The sequence below is a fragment of the Berghia stephanieae genome, chromosome 2 (genome assembly GCF_034508935.2).
Source record: "Berghia stephanieae isolate SIO BIC M18660-M18661 chromosome 2, UCSD_Bste_1.3, whole genome shotgun sequence".
Taxonomy (NCBI): domain Eukaryota; kingdom Metazoa; phylum Mollusca; class Gastropoda; order Nudibranchia; family Aeolidiidae; genus Berghia; species Berghia stephanieae.
In genome coordinates, this window is record NC_088361.1 from 111,471,973 (window position 1) to 111,488,786 (window position 16,814).

The 16,814-nt window shown below is 36.7% G+C and overlaps 1 protein-coding gene across 1 annotated transcript in view; it reads right to left on the reverse strand.

Annotated features, from left to right (window-relative positions):
• LOC144966242 (uncharacterized) overlaps positions 1-16,814 on the reverse strand; it is a gene marked incomplete in the record, with an annotated part of 36,159 nt that overhangs the window by 3,092 nt on the left and 16,253 nt on the right.

A 16,814-nucleotide genomic window follows, 5' to 3' on the forward strand; every position in this document is an offset into this window, starting at 1 on the left:
AAATTATTATTTTTATTATTAGTTTAGATTTATCCCATTTTTTCATCACAATAAACAGGTTGTGTATTGACCAAAAAAGAATAAATACCAGAATGCTGTAAAAAAAAATAAAATCGTAGATACACAACTTTTGGCTCCAGCCAAAGAAAGAATATGTCCTTTGACTCAATAAATTTGGTTGAAAAGGAGTTTTGCTCTTTGAACCTTATCAATTATGGCATAATATAGGATACTGATGAGGAAAATTATTATTTTGTAAGGCTATCTAATGACTTTTTATTTTTCCCTTGGAAATTTCAATTTTGAAATTTTAAGTTGGAGCCTGTAATAATAAGACACATGCCCTAATATTAGATTGGAAAACTTTTTCCCTTTTGTAAAACTTAGCATCTATGTGTCTATTGGTATGAATCGCCTTAGAACGGAAGGTCTGTGTTCAGCCCTGCGCTAGTTTTGAAAAAGTCTTTTATTTCTCTCACCTACTCAGGACAAAATGAGAACATGGCCGTTAACAGTATTGTCCTCTTTCGGAAAAAAATAATATTAATCGTCGAACAGGCTTTGCCTCGTCCGCATATTATGTGTGCGTTGGTTTGGGACCATTGAAAACGTTTCACCTTAGTTGATATTGCTCTTATAAATGCTCTAGTAAAACCAAATCAAATCATCTAAACAACACTCATCATCCCGGGCTTTGTCTTGAGCACGTTTCCGTCAACTCTCCCGAATCACGATCCTTGCGGTGCGCATGAAATTTTGTTTGCTTTTAAATCACATTGCCATTCTTTGGTTATTTAGTCATCTTCTTTGTCTTCCTTGCTCTCTTCCCCTTCGATCACCAGATGTTAACAATTTTCTATTCGTCTCTTTTCCCAACATGTCCCAGAAACCGAACTACCTCTTTCTGATGGTAAGATCAAATTCTTCCCTTTCTCAAACAAAAAATTCTAGTCAAATCAAAGGGCGCAATTCTGTCCGCCATAGTGGGATTCTTGCCAAATACATGCACTGCCGACTTGGGAAACCCGTATTTTAAAATTGGCCAAAAACTCCCTTCAAATATCGATCGATTTAAAGACCCTATTGGCAAAAACTCTCAAACCTGGGACTTGGCAAATGGCTGGGAACGCGCAAAACTTAGGTGAGACCCCGGCCCCCTGCCCATACACTGTGAATGGGATTGATCAATTTACTTTCCTGTCTGGAGGGTCATTGGCATTGAAAATGTGCCAAAGTGAAAAGGTTACAGATTTTGAATTTCTAACATTGATTGGTCATTGTTTCAACTTGACACATGGGTATGTTTACAACTTTCATAAACAAAGCAGCGGGGTTTTCCAAATTGTTCAGAAAAAATAATCGTTACACAACAAATCACGTATTGATATGGTTGGACGAAAACATGAATATAGATCGCTCTCTTTCGTAAAAATGCGCCATGATCACTTTTATTCATTTTTTTTTTATTTACTATCTATTCTTATTTAATCTATTTATTTCATTTATTATTTCAGGAATCGCCATCCTGATTCCGCTATGAACCAAGAGGGCAACAACGACAGGGGCGGGAGTGGGTAGATTCCACGGGAACGAAACTCTGGCCCAACAGGACCATTTTTTGACACCCCCGGAAGAGGAAGAGAGAATGACGACAGGAGATGAACGATCGGAGACGAAATTGACGTGTGGATGAAAAATGAGCACCCCCTTACTCGAAAACAAACAACAACAACAACAACAACAAAACAACCCAAAAAAAACAACAACGACAAAACAAAAAAAAAAAGGATTTTCCCATCTCTAAAAATTAACGTTCATTGAATTCTTGGGGAGGGGGTGGGGGGGGGGGGGGGGGAGGGCTTACAAGTACCATGGGCTCAAACACAAGCAGCAGACAGACAGACAGACACACACACCACACCACACACACACAGAAAATATTAAGTAAAAATAAATCAGACTAAAAAAAAGATAGATGGTACCGTTGCTAAGTCAGGTTAATACAGTTTAGTGAAATACTCATAAAAACGGATGGCAAAAACAATAAAAAGACCTGATGAGTCAGCTTAGATGTTCGAAGTTGACGTCACTTAGGTCTTTGTTATTGGTTTTGTTTTGTTTTTTGTTTTTTTGCCAACCGCGTTAACGAGAATTTCTCCTAACTGAATTTATCCAGACAATAAAATTCGGGTTTTAACATAGTTTTTGTGTTGGTTGTTATACTTCCGGATGGCAATGTTGGGGCTTCTTAACCCTGCTATTATAGATGGGAAAAGATTTTTTTTTTTAAAAAGAGCCCAAAGGCAAAAGAAACTTTAAATGTAGAACGAGATGTGCATTGCAACACTGTTTCATATTATTTTTCACACAGACAACACGTTATCGGTGGCACTCTTTACACCGGTAAGGTGAAGAATGTATTAATGCCCTTCCAAGACTCAACTTTGCGCCGATTGCATAAGGAACGCAAACAAACCCAGGAAATATTACCTACTGTTCAAAGTGAATAGACACACATAGCAAACCACGCCTTTGGACGGTCGTCATAATGTAAACAATGACAGTGATTGCTAAAAATTGCAACTACAAGGATTTACTGTCGATGGTATGTGTCAAAGTAAAATACCCACTGTTCTACCGCTTGATCAATAGATAGTTCGAAGATGACGTCACTCAGGTCTTTGTTATTGTTTTTTTGCCATCCGCGTTTATGAGTAATGTTCAACTGAACTGTATTAACCTACTATAAACGTTCATGGATACACACAATTTTGTGTATTGGTCCGTTATACTTCCGGATGGCAATGATATGAGCTTCTTAGCCAAGCGCATACGATCTATAGATAAATCGCTTGGCCAAGGGTTCACAACATTGCCATCCGGAAGTATACGGACCAACACACAAACTCTGTGTAACCATGAACTTTTATAGTCTGGTTAATACAGTTTAGTGAGAACAACTCACAAACGCGGATGGCAAAAACAATAACAAAGGCCTGAGTGACGTCATCTGCATTCTATCTATAGAACCAACACAGAAATCTATGTGTAAATTTAAACGTTTATAATATGATCGAGAAAATCGTGTGAGAACTAGTCACCCATTTGGTATTATAAAAACTATAACAATGATCAGAGAGAATTCGAATTGATTCACACTATTTGTTTATAAAACAAACCAACCATTTTGCCGAGGATGTGTGAAGGTGTTTACAAATTCGATATTTTGATTGGTCAAACATCTACTGGTTAATACTAAGCTGATCGAAGCTGTGGACTGTAAAACGCGTGTACAAATAAAATTATAACATAACAATTTTTTGTAAAAAGAACAAAATATTTAACTCTTTCCTTACCGACCATTTCAGTATTTTCCAAAATAGTGATCCTTCGTCTCAAAACGTATTAAGTCGGGTTGGTTAAGATGTTGGAAATTTAATTTATAACCAAAAGATCAGACTCGTGTTGAGTTTGTATGTTTTTTTGATGAGATGGTTTCATATTTTAAGGTGCTAATGCACAATTTATTTTTTGACAGTTTAACATTTAATTTGGCTTTTAAGCAAAGATTCGTTCCGACATAATACCGTTTCGAGGCGATGGTCACAGATGACAGGCTTACCCAGCAGAAAATTAGATTTTTTAAACTCAAACAATCTCTCTACAAAACAACTTTATGTTCTTATTAATTAAAAAAGATCATTGTTGAAGTACAACATATAAATCTTAATAAGAAAAAAAAAATTATATTGTGTCGTAAAAATGTGCCCATTTTGATGTAGGTGGTAATAAGAGTGTTAAACACGGTGTATGTTTTGGGCTCAAATCCCTTCTTCAGTCAATAAGTCAATAACAAAAACAGTTTAATCGTTCATTGGGTTTAGTATGTGTGTTGTTCTATATTAGAAGCTTTTATACATGTATAAAACAATTGTTGTGTGAGAACTGGTCCGAAACGCTGTGTCATACGTACCTCGGAACCCAAGGCTGCATAAACGCAGAGAGAAAGACAGAAATATAGGAAAGAAAGAAAGAAAAAAAGAAAGAAAGAAAAGAAAGAAAAAGTAAATGGAATAAAGATTAAGTTTAAAATAACGTAATCTTATGATTGTATTATCTATGCTCTGTTATTTATATATATATATAAATATTATATATATATATATATATATATATATATATATTAATATATATAAATAAATATATATTAATATAATATATATATATATATATATTGTGTGTGTGTGTGTGTTGTGTGTTGTGGTGTATTTTACTATCGACTGGACCTGATCGAGTCCAAGATAAACATCCACCGTCTGACAAATGAGATAGTTGGTACACACATTTTATATACACACTTTATATGTGTGTTGTTATCTTTACTAGAAAGCATATTATCTGTGATAAATTCACGATCTCTTTCCTCTTTCGTGATTCCTAATCCCACCAAAGTGTTTGTATTCCCGCGTGTATTTGATCAATCCTTATTTAATTTCAAGTTAATTCTTTGCCCTGTCTGGGGTGAAGCCTGTGCGGCATGTGGTCTTGTAGGAACCCGCTTTCGGATCGAAAGGTCTTGGGTTCGAGCCTCGCGCTCGGCGCATAGTAATCTTGAAAAGGCTCTTTACTCACATTTCTCTCACCGTACTCAGTGAAAATGAGTACCTGGCCGTTAACAGCGTTGTCTTTGTCCGAAAATTGTAATATCGCAAACAGGCGTCATGTCCCGTCCTCAATGTTAAATGTTGCTGTTGACCAGGGAGCCCTTGTAAAGCGCTTTGAGCACATTTAGTGGATATTGCGCTATATAAAAGCTCAATTTAAATTTAGGCCTGGCTCAGCAGTACGGTCGTCTTTGCTTCGTACCCGAATAGTACTGAGTTCGATCACCAGCCGCGGCGCTGATTGGCCTTGAGCAAGTCACCACCCCGCCCTAGCTCAATTTGTGGCGCTGCACTGCGGCTGATGCCTGGTTATTATTATCATCATTATTATTATTATTATTATTATTATTATTATTATTATTATTATTATTAATATTATTATTATTATTATTATTATTATTATTAGTATTTATTATTATTATTATTATTATTATTATTATTATTATTATTATTATTATTATTATTATTATTATTATATTATTATTATTATTATTATTATTATTATATTATTATTATATTATGTCAATTTTCTAATGCTACGTACAATGCGAATGTCATATACTTCCTACAAACCCAATTCCTGATCGATATTAAATATTTGTTAATTTTTCTTGAACTTCTGTAAATAAAACCTTTCTTTACGAAAATTTGAATAGTTTATCTCATTGCATGCATGTTTTTCACAAAAAAATAATAAAATTAAAAATGAGCTTTTATACAGTGCAATATCCTTATCCACTAAACATGCTCAAATCTCTTTACAAGGAGCCCATACCCAACAGCAAAATTTAGTATGTAGGACGAGACATGACGCCTGTTAGGCGATATTACAATTTTTTTTTCTCTCCCGACCACAACAACGCTGTTAACCAGGCCATCTGAGTACTGTGAGAGAATGTGAGTAAAAAGCCTTATCCAAGGACTCGACAATGCGCCACTCAGGTTGGGACTCGAACCCAGGACCTTCCTAACCTTCCTAAAGGCGAGAGTCATACCCAGCGAACTACATATTATGTTTTGATCGCAGAAGCTAGATCTTGACTTCGCGGTGCTTTGTTTGCAATGCTGTATCTGCATGTTCTTATCTACCAGATAAAACCAACTTGAATCTGTGGTGCCACGGTCAAACTTGAGCAAGATCCACTAAATGTGCTCAAAGCTTTTTACAAGGGGTTCCTGACCAACAGCAACACATAACACGTAGAACGAGACATGACGCCTGTGAGGCCATCTTACATGTTTTGTTCCGACAGAGACAACGCTGTTAACGGCCAGGTACTCATTTTACACCTGAGAACAGTGAGAGAATGTGAGTAATACCGTATTCAAAAGCGGATTACATATGTGTTTTGATAGTAGAAGCTAGATGTTGACTTCGGGGTGCTTTGGTGCAATGACGTAACTGCACGCCTTATCTGACGCGCAAAATTGGCGAGAATGCGTTTGAATATTCGGCACCACTTATCTGGAACTCCCTTCCAAGATATATCAGAGACAGTAATGCTGCAGAATTCTTTTTTTTAAAAAAAGAACATCTTAAAACGATTCTTTTTAATATGTATCTAGCACTGTAGAATTATATTGCTTTGTTTCATATTGCATGTTTGAGTGGTTGTATGTTTAAGTGAAAGTAGCCACGTTACTTTTCAGCGCTTTGAGTTAGTTGATATTAATATACGGGGAACGGCGCTATAAAAAAAAAAAAACATATATTATTATTATTATTATTATTATTATTATTATTATTATTATTATTAATATTATTATTATTATTATTATTATTATTATTATTATTATTATTATTATTATTATTATTATTATTTACTTACTTACTTACTTACTTACTTACTTACTTTTTTTATTCTCTATTGTCTTCTGACACTTTTCTTCTCATTTAATTTTCTTGTTGTTAGAAATCGATTCAGCAAGAAACATTAACCAGCTTAGGTCTGAAGGCCACCGGGTAAAATCTAATGTCACAATAGGGAATGAGATTAGCGGAAGAGTAGCGTCCCTTGATTGGACGTCACCCATAGTCTGTGACGTCACCGGCGGAAAAGTTATTAGAGAGAGAACGTCATGTTGGTTGTGCGCATGCGTCTCTCTTCCTCGCCGTGAGGACGAGAGACGCATGCGTCTCAACCAACATGACGCTCTCTCTCTGATAACTTTTCCGCCGGTGACGTCACCGACTATGGGTGACGTCCAATCAAGGGACGCTACTCTTCCGCTAATCTCATTCCCTATAATTTGGTATTAAAATCAACCAAGAGCTTGTTTTTTATATGCATCTTGTGGTCAAAATATATAAGTTTTGTAATTCACATGGCCAAAAAAAAAAAAATTAAATACGTGTTTTTTTTTTTTTGTTTTTTTTTGAAAGTAGGGTAGAATTGAAATGATATTCCAAGTGGTAAAACGCTAGTTAGAATGATATGGGATTACAATATTGCCGTTCTTATCTCCGTGCCGTGTTTACCTGACTTTGATTTACCGCGACGTGTTTAAAGTCTCACTCCCCCCCCCCCCCCCCCCCCTGCCCCCTCTCCCCCTTCTCTGTATTTAGAAATGTTTTTACCACTATGTACTCGTTCTCCACTTTGTCAAAGGGTTTAATACATTTTTTGCACGTCTGACGCGAGAAATGGGGAACCACCTTTAGGCCGTCGAATACAAAGAAAAAAAAAAAAAAAGAAAAGAAAGAAAGAAAATGGCGAAACGTTGACAGTATCCTCCGTATACACCAAAAAAAAAAATAAAAGAACAACAAACAAACAAACAACACACACACACATATACACACACACACACACACACACACAGAGAAAAAAAAAGATTGTGTATTTAGAATTTTGTCCAGAAAACTCGTCCTTCAAATATCAATGGATTAAAATGTCACCCATCTTGGCAAAAAAAACTATCAAACTTGAGACTTCGCAAAATCCCAGGTTAATATATATTTATTTTTTTCCTTTGCCAAGATGAGGGTCAGTTAAATTAACCGATATTTGAAAGTCCAGTTTTCTGGCCACATTTCTTTAAAACGTATTTTTAAAATAATAATAATAATACAGCAGTTTTCGTTTTAAGCTGAAAGAGTTTTCTAACTTTATCAGACGTAGAAAAGTTGAGTTGTCACTTGATTGAATCTAAAGTTGTTGATATTGTAAATAGCCCGATAAATTTGATTGATAGGTAATAGATTTTGATTTTCTGTGTAAACAGACAGATATGGATGGTTAATGGTGATTTGATGATCGAATTTGACAGTTCAGAAGTGCTGAAACTGTCATGCTGCTCGGTGACATGCGAAAACTTTTTTATATATAGATAGTATGCGCTTGGCTAAGAAGCTCACAACATTGCCATCCGGAAGCATAACGGACCAACACACAAAACTGTGTGTATCCATGAACGCTTATAGTCAGGTTAATACAGTTCAGTGAACATTACTCATAAACGCGGATGGCAAAAAAAAAAAAACAATAACAAAGACCTGAGTGACGTCATCTTCGAACTCTCTATTGATCAAGCAGTAGAACTCTGTGTAACCATTAACTTTTATAGTCCGGTTAAGAAGTTAGGTGAGACTTACTCATTAACGTGGATGGCAAAAAAAAAAAAACAATAACAAAGACAAGAGTGACGTCAACTTCATTCTATCTATACGTATGACACATTTTAGTGACCCACTACATCAAATCGGTATATTATCGACGTATATTAATTTGAAAAACAGACATGGAGGCACTCACTGTAGAAGAAGATATGAAAATTGTAGGCCACACCCACAGTGTTAACTATGGCCACACCTGAGAGGCGACCAAGAAGGGGGCAGAAGCGTGGCTCAGCGGTAATAATAATAATAATAATAATAATAGTAATAATAATAATAATAATAATAATAATAATAATAATAATAATAATAATAATAATAATATAATAATAATAATAATAATAATAAATAATAATAATAGTAATTACACTAATAATAATAATAATAATAATAATAATAATAATAATAATAATAATAATAATAATAATAATAATATATAATATAATACTAAATAATAATAATAATAATAATAATAATAATAATAATAATAATAATAATAATAATAATAATAGTAATGTCATACCCAGCGCCCCCCAGTGGATTAAAAGTCACGGAGCGTTCGTTGGTTGTCGGGAAGAAAAATTGTAGATATTCATGTCAATGCCATAGGGATTAAACGCTCTTTAAAAGGTTATTGGCTAGATTTTGGAGCATTTCGACTGATTGCTTATCGCTACAACCATTTATTACGGCGGTGGTCGTATGCTTGTCACCGTGAGTTACACCCCTTGGGTTGAAATCCGTGGCAATTAAAATGCGAGTTGATTATTTCACGAGTGATAAGGAATATATCATTGCCGGCTTCCGTTACTCTCTCTCTCTCTCTCTCTCTCTCTCTCTCTCTCTCTCTCTCTCTCTCTCCTCTCTCTCTCTCTCTCTATCTATCTCTCTCTCTATGTCTCTCTCTCTCTGTCTCTCTCTCTCTGTCTCTCTCTCTCCCCTCTCTCTCTATCTCTCTCTCTATCTCTCGCTCTGTGTGTGTCTCTCTCTCCTCTCTCTCTCTCTCTCTCCTCCCTCTCTCTATCTATCTCTGTCTGTCTCTCTCTCTCTCTCTCTCTCTCTCTCTCTCTCTCTCTCTCTCCAACGTCTCCACTTATTCCTTATTCGTTACGACGACTTTGCGTGGTGCAGCGTAGCTCAGCCGTACCGTCTTTGCTTCGTATCCGTAAAGCCCCCCATAGACGCCGACATCCGCTGATAGCGGGACGGATGACCTATCGCTGTGACCCGATCCCTGCGTTTATCGCAGATGATTTTTGCCCACATACGGGGAGATATTTTTTTGAGGCGATCGGCGATCGGGAACGTGGCAGTATAAAAAAGTGGACAATTTTTTTCGGATTTTCGCTGTTTTCACGTCGGATTCGTGATCAGCGTCAAATTTACAATAATATGTTTGATACTAAGAACTGTGTGTTTACTCCAAAAATTGGTGAAATTAGAAATAAATTTTAATTAATAGTGAGGCTACGATCCCAGTTACTGTCTGTTATTATATCTTTCGTCTTGCGCACAATAGTGATTACTTCTCACTAAATTATATCAATTAGACTGTTGAAGGAACGAAATTGATATTATTCCACTCTTTGTTATTGTATTAAGGCAGTCATTTTGGTAATTAGTTCTCACTAAATTATATCAATCAGACTTTTAACGTTCAAGGTTACTCGTAGTTTTGTGTGACGGTACGTTATTTCCGACTGGTGGATGTTGTGAGCATTTTACCTAAACTCATAGCATCAATAACCGTCCAAGATATTCGCATCATATGTAGCAATAGCTATAATAATCTAACATGTCGAGAGAGAGAGAGAGAGAGAGAGAGAGGAGAGAGAGAGAAGAAGAGAGGAGAGAAAGAAAGAGAAAGAGAGAAAAATTTACTTGCGCTATATATATACCGCTATATTCAATAAAGGTGCTCAAATCACTTTATAAGGGTCTTTGGCCAACATAAAAACATGTTAGACGAGACATGACTGTTAAGCGATATTGCAATTGTTTCCCGACAGAGACGACGCTGTAAACAGCGAGGTACTCATTTTAATAGTGAACAAGGTGAGAGAATGCGAGTAAAGAGCCTTTTCCAAGGGCTCAATTATGCGCCACTCAGAGCGGGACTCGAATACAGTACCGTCCATCCAAAGGCGAGTGTCATTTCACAAGATCACATGCATAGCCGCACAAAAAAGTGATGAGAGAATAGATTCATATGTATTGAAGGAGGAGAGAGCGGATGGAGTGAGTAAAGTTCTTGGATATTTATAAAAGGAACCAAATTGACGTCACTCATCTTATTGTTATTGTTTTTAGACACCCATTTTTATGATTAGTTCTCATTAAATCATTAAAATATATCAGACTATAACGTTCAAGGTTCCATGTAGATCTTTGGGCTGGAGTGATATTTCTGGCTGGCGGACTTTGTGAGTATTTTAATTTAACACAGAGCATCAATAGAAGGAATGAATTTGACGTAAGTCAACCCGTTGTTATTGCTTTTAGACAGCATTTTATAATCAACTTATCACTAAGTTATATCAATCAGACAATGAACGTTCGCGTTTGCAGTTTTGTGTATTAATATGTTATACCCCGATGGAGATGTCGTGAGTATTTTTCCAATACGCATAACATCCACATCCATACATTTACAATCCGATTTAAGTTTAAAAGCAACGTAGACCACGGAAATTTTTCCATTTTGTGGACAATAAAGATTTGTTATTTATCGTCATTATTATTATTATTATTATTATTATTATTATTATTATTATTATATTTATTTTATTATTATTATTATTATTATTATTATTATTATTATTATTATTATTATTAATTATTATTATTATTATTATTATTATTATTTATAAAACAAATCGACAGTGTTCCCGTGGCAGGTTAAACGGGTACTCCTCGGGATTACTCGCATTCGCACCCCCCCCCCCAACCACCACCGCCACCCCACACACGCACACAGCTCTTTTTTTTTTTTTTTAAGGGAGTTGGGGGGGGGGGGGGGGGGGGGCGGCGGTTGTTTGTAGATTATAATTCAGGGTTACAATGCCCACCCCTGTCATCACGTAGTCAAGGCTTTTTGGCATCTGCCAATCCCAAATGTCTGTGTCAAGGTCGACTGTCATTTCGCGACAACGGGTGAGGAGGAAAAAAAAAAAAAAAAAAAAAAAAAAAGAACTGGCATATTATTATATCATTACATTGAAAATCATGAAAACTATTTTTTATTTTGTATGAACGAAACTTTTGCCATCTACCTCTTCCTGGCGCAACATTTATAAAAATATTATTTGAAAAATAATAACACAGCATTTATTTGGCGCAATATCCACGTGCTCAAATCGCTTTACAAGGGGTCCCAAGGCAACAGCAATATTAAACTTGAAAGACAAGACATGATGCCTGTCAGGCGATGGGACATTTTTTTTCCCAACAAAGACAACGAACGGTCATGTACTCATTTCACACCTGAGTACGGTGAGAGAATGTGAGTTAAGAGCATTTTCCAAGGACTCAACTCTGCACCACTCAGAGCGGGTCTCGAAACCTGAACCTTCTGATCCGAAAGCGAGAGTCATACCACTTGATCCATCACAAAACGGGGAGGGGCCCTGTTCTGTCGGCCAAATAGCCTCAATATTAATTAAAATTATTTCTAATTTCATCAATTTTTGGAGTAAAAAACATAGTTCTTGGTATCAAACCTATTGTAAATTCGACGCTGATCATGAATCTGACGTCAAAACAGCGAAAATCCGAAAAAAATTGTCCAATTTTTTACACTGCCACGCCCCCGATCGCCGATCGCCTCGAAAAATATTAAGCAAAGCGGGCTTTGCGAGCGATGGACCGTAGCTAGGTTTATCGGCCAGGTATTTGGCCACACACATTGCGTTTTCACCCCGGTTTGCCTGATCGTGGTTCGGACGCCTATCAAAACCGTGCGTGTATGGAGCCTTTAAGGTACCGATTTCGATCACGTGCCACTGCGCTGCGTGGCCTTGAGCAAGCAAGTCACCTCACCCTAGCTCAATTTACGGCGCTGCACTGCGGCTGACGCCTGGGTTATTCCAGTCTTCCCTTAGAATAAACTTGAGCTTTTATATAGCGCAAGATCCACTAAACACAGCATTGCTGTCTTTAGCTCGGTCAGATTGCTGTTCACGTCAAACATCGGTGAGATACACATTGCCCCCACCCCTATCAAAAATATGTTTACAGTTTCATGTTGATGAATATTTAACAGTTTTGAAAGTGTTTGACAAAAATTTTAGCTGTTTTATATAGAGCAATATCCACTAAATGTGCTCAGAGCGCTTTACAAACGGTCCCTAACCAACAGCAACACGTAACATGTAGAACGATACATGACGTCGATTACGTTAGACTATATTACAATTTTTCCCACAAAGACGACGCTGCTTAACGGACAGGTACTCATTTTACACCTGAGTACGGTGAGAGAATGTGAATTAAAAGCCTTTTCCAAGGACTCAACTATGCGTCGAGCGAGACTCGAACCCAGGACTTTTCCGATCCTAAAGCAAGTGTCATACCACAAGGCCACATAGCCGCACAAAGATGACAAGATGTGGATTATTTTAATCTGTTTATTTGTTGCATTTTACATTTTCTCTTTCATTTTTTTATTTTGGTATCCAAACATAGAAGGGTATCAATCAAACGATCTGAAAAACCCCTTACCTCAGCTACAATCTTATTCCAAGTATATGACAACATATTGTAACATAGGTGATAAAAAGAGTTCTTTTCGTGCCAGGAAGTGACGTCAAGTGTCGCCATTCACATTACTTGATTTACACGTCGTACCATTCTTGAACTAAATGACTTGGGTTGACGATACTAGCGAAGCGCCATAGATAAAAAACCCAACTTGACTCTTCGCAAACAGCCAAACTGTTTTTCAAATGGCAATACAAGGGAGAGTTTTTTATTATGGTTTGGTATTTAGTTGCAATCACCTCCCAAAAATCCCATGTAAAATGTCAATAAACTACAACCTTATGATTATCGTTTGAAGATAAAATCGCCTTGTCTTGCTTCGTCTCAAACGCAAACAACTCACTTTCCAGCCATTCCGATATAACGTATTTTGTTGATCCTCAAACACTTGGCCAGGCGATAAAGTGTAGGTTTTATTAATATCATCGTCATTAATCATAGATAACGTTCGTTTACGTAAAATTGACGCCGTGATTTGAATCCAGAACCCACAATTCAAGTTATGAGTCAGAAGTAAAGTATTATTATCTAATGGGAGAAGAAAATGATTTGACTTAACAGTTGAAATACTTAGTTTAGGTTAGTAGCGATTACGTTCAAGATAGAGGTCCGATTGCTCCATTGGTTGAGCGCTCGCTTCAAAACGCAAAGAGACTGAGATCAATTCTGGGTGAAATTGAAATTTATTCTCCCCCCCCCCCTGTCCACCTAGCAGTGATTGGAGGAAAGTACACTGTGATCGACTTGTGTCCTATACAAACCGTAGCAAGCAACTGGTATTGTCCACTTCACGATATATAAACCGGGATAAATTCCGGTTTCATGGCGCTAATGGCTCTGAAGGACTTCAAGCTAGGCCGACTAGAGTACTATAGTGACGTCATGACTTCATGCATTCTATAGATAGTATGGGCTTGGCTAAGAAGTTCACAACATTGCCATCCGGAAGTAAAACGGGCGGAACAACCAACAAAACTATGTGCAACCTTGAACGTTTATAGTCTGGTTAATACAGTTTAGTGAGAATAACTGCGGATGGCAAAAAGCAATAACAAAGACATGAGTGACGTCAGCTTCAGACTATCCTCTATAAACTCCTTCTATCATCCGAGTTGGGTTTATTCAGTACATTTAACTCAATAAGTCTGAAAATAGTAAATAGACATGTCAGAATTAATAAAAAACATACATCGAAGCATCGGGAACAAGACATATGAGAGAGTTTTTTTCGAATATATATATATCCTTTCTTTAAAAAATATAGCATTGTGGAGAACATTGTGCTTATTTGAGTCAATAAAAAAATTGATACGGCGCACAACTCTACTGAAAGATTTGAAAATTAGAAATGTATTTTTTACAGATAGATAAACAGGTAACTTGATTTCCTTTTATAATTTAAAGTCAGTTTGAAAGTTCGTTGAGTCAAACAGATATCATAAAATATGTACCGACGACGACACTTACACTCTCAAAATAAAGTAATGTTGACACTGTAAAAAGTTGTCAATTTGCGTCATCTATTTATGACATCAAGTATTATTATTACTTCCGTTGTGTTGTTGATTTAGCGGTGATCAGTGTTGTTATGTATGTTCTAATAGCGTGTATGTTTATGTGTGTGTGTGTGTGTGTGTGTGTGTTGTGTGTGGTGTATACATGTGTGTGTGGGTGTTGGCATTTTTCAGCAAATCGTAGCATTCATAGTGATATTATTCACGTGATCACATTAAGGTATTTCACTCGCCATTTTGATTCTTCTTTTACTATTAGGGTTAGCTCGAGATCGAGGATATTTCTTTTTTTTATTAAGGTTAGTCATAAGTCTCATTAAAGGTGCTAGGAAGTTTGTTTTTCCATAAGTTAAGTAAAGGGGAGACATTCCGAAAGCTTCTACATCCCCAGTATTCTTTAAATTTGTATTTTCACCTTTGATCTTTTGTCAGGCGTTTATTTATTCAATTTGTCATGATTTTTTCTATTAGGGTTAGCTCGAGATCGGATGATTTTTTTTTCCTATTAGGGTTAGTCATAAGTATTATTAAAGTGCTAGGGTGTTTGTTTTTCCTATTGGGGTTAAGCAAAGGTACTAGGTTTAATTTTTTCTTGTCGTTAGTTGAGGGAATATATTATTAAATATATTATTGGGCCACACAGAAAAATCAACCGAAGATATACCAAATTACACAGACAACGTTGTTTACCAATCTGCCCTCATTAAATGATGGTGAGTACAGTATCGAATGAAAATAGTTCTTTCCCCGCGAAATTGCGGGCTTTTTACTAGTATATATATATATATATATATATATATATATATATATAATATATATAATATATATATATATATATATATATATATATCGCAATATACACTCGAAGTCTCAAAGCGCTTTACAAGGGTCCCAGGCCAACAGCAACACCTGGCATGTAGGACGCGTCATGACGCCTGTTAGGCGATATTACAATTTTTTTCCGAAACAGACGACGCTGTTAACGGCCAGGTACTCATTGTACACCCGAGTACCGTGAGAGAATGTGAGTAAAAAGCCTTTTAACAAGGACTCAGCGAGTTCGAACCCGGGACATTCCGATCCGAAAGCGAGAGTTATACCACGTGACCAGATAGCCGCCTACAACTGAGACAATCACATACAATGGGCACAATAATATACTCTGAATACTTCCTGTGGAGCACAACGCCTTCAAATGATGTGTAAATAATAATAGTACAAGACTTGTGCGGCTATGTGGACTTGTGGTATGACACTCGCTTTCGGATCGGAAGGTCCCGGGTTCCAGCCTCGCGCTCTGCGCATAGTTGAGTCCTTGGAAAAGGCTCTTTAACTCACATTCTCTCACCGTACTCAGGTGTAAAATGAGTACCCTGGCCGTTAACAACGTTGTCTATGTCCGAAAAATTGTAATATCGCCTAACAGGCGGCATGTCCCGTCCTACATGTTAAATGCTGCTGTTGGCCTGGACACCTTGTAAAGCGGTTTGAGACTTCGAGTGGATATTGCGCAATATATAAAAGCTCTCGTTCAATTAAACATGATGAATGAATAACTAAAGACGAAGAGAGATGAAATATTTTTATGGTTTTTAGAATATTCTATGGCTCGTTTTTGTTTACTTGAGCATAGTATATTATAGATATATCGCTTGGCCAAGGAGTTCACAACATTGCCATCCGGAAGTATAACGGACCAACACACAAACTCCGTGAACCAGAACTTTTATAGTCGGTAATACAGTTTAGTGAGAACAACTCACAAACGCGATGCAAAAACAATAAAAAAGGCCTGAGTGACGTCATCTGCATACTATCATATGAGACATGTCAAAAGCTGGTTTTTGTGACGTTTGCCATAAAAAAAAAAAAAATAATAATAAATTCCACTTATTCATCCCTAAGAGGAAATGTTTCTTTAGGACCTATTCCAAGTGAAGGCTGGAATAAACCAGGCGTCAGCCGCAGTGCAGTGCCGCAAAGTAGCAAAGCAGTGACTTGCTCAAGGTCACACAGCGCGAACGGTAAGTCGAACTCGGTACCTTCGGTACAAGCAAAGACCTTACCGCTGAGCCACGCTGTCCCATAACAAAACATTCCAATACTAAATTATTTGGACAAAAAAAAAAAAAAAAAGGAAATATTCCCTACACCGTTTCTTTGAGTAAATAATGAAAATAAAACCAAAAACTGACAATCTGGTATCCACATTATAGTAGATATAGCTTTTCAAAGTGTCGAAAAAGTATGGACAAAATTACT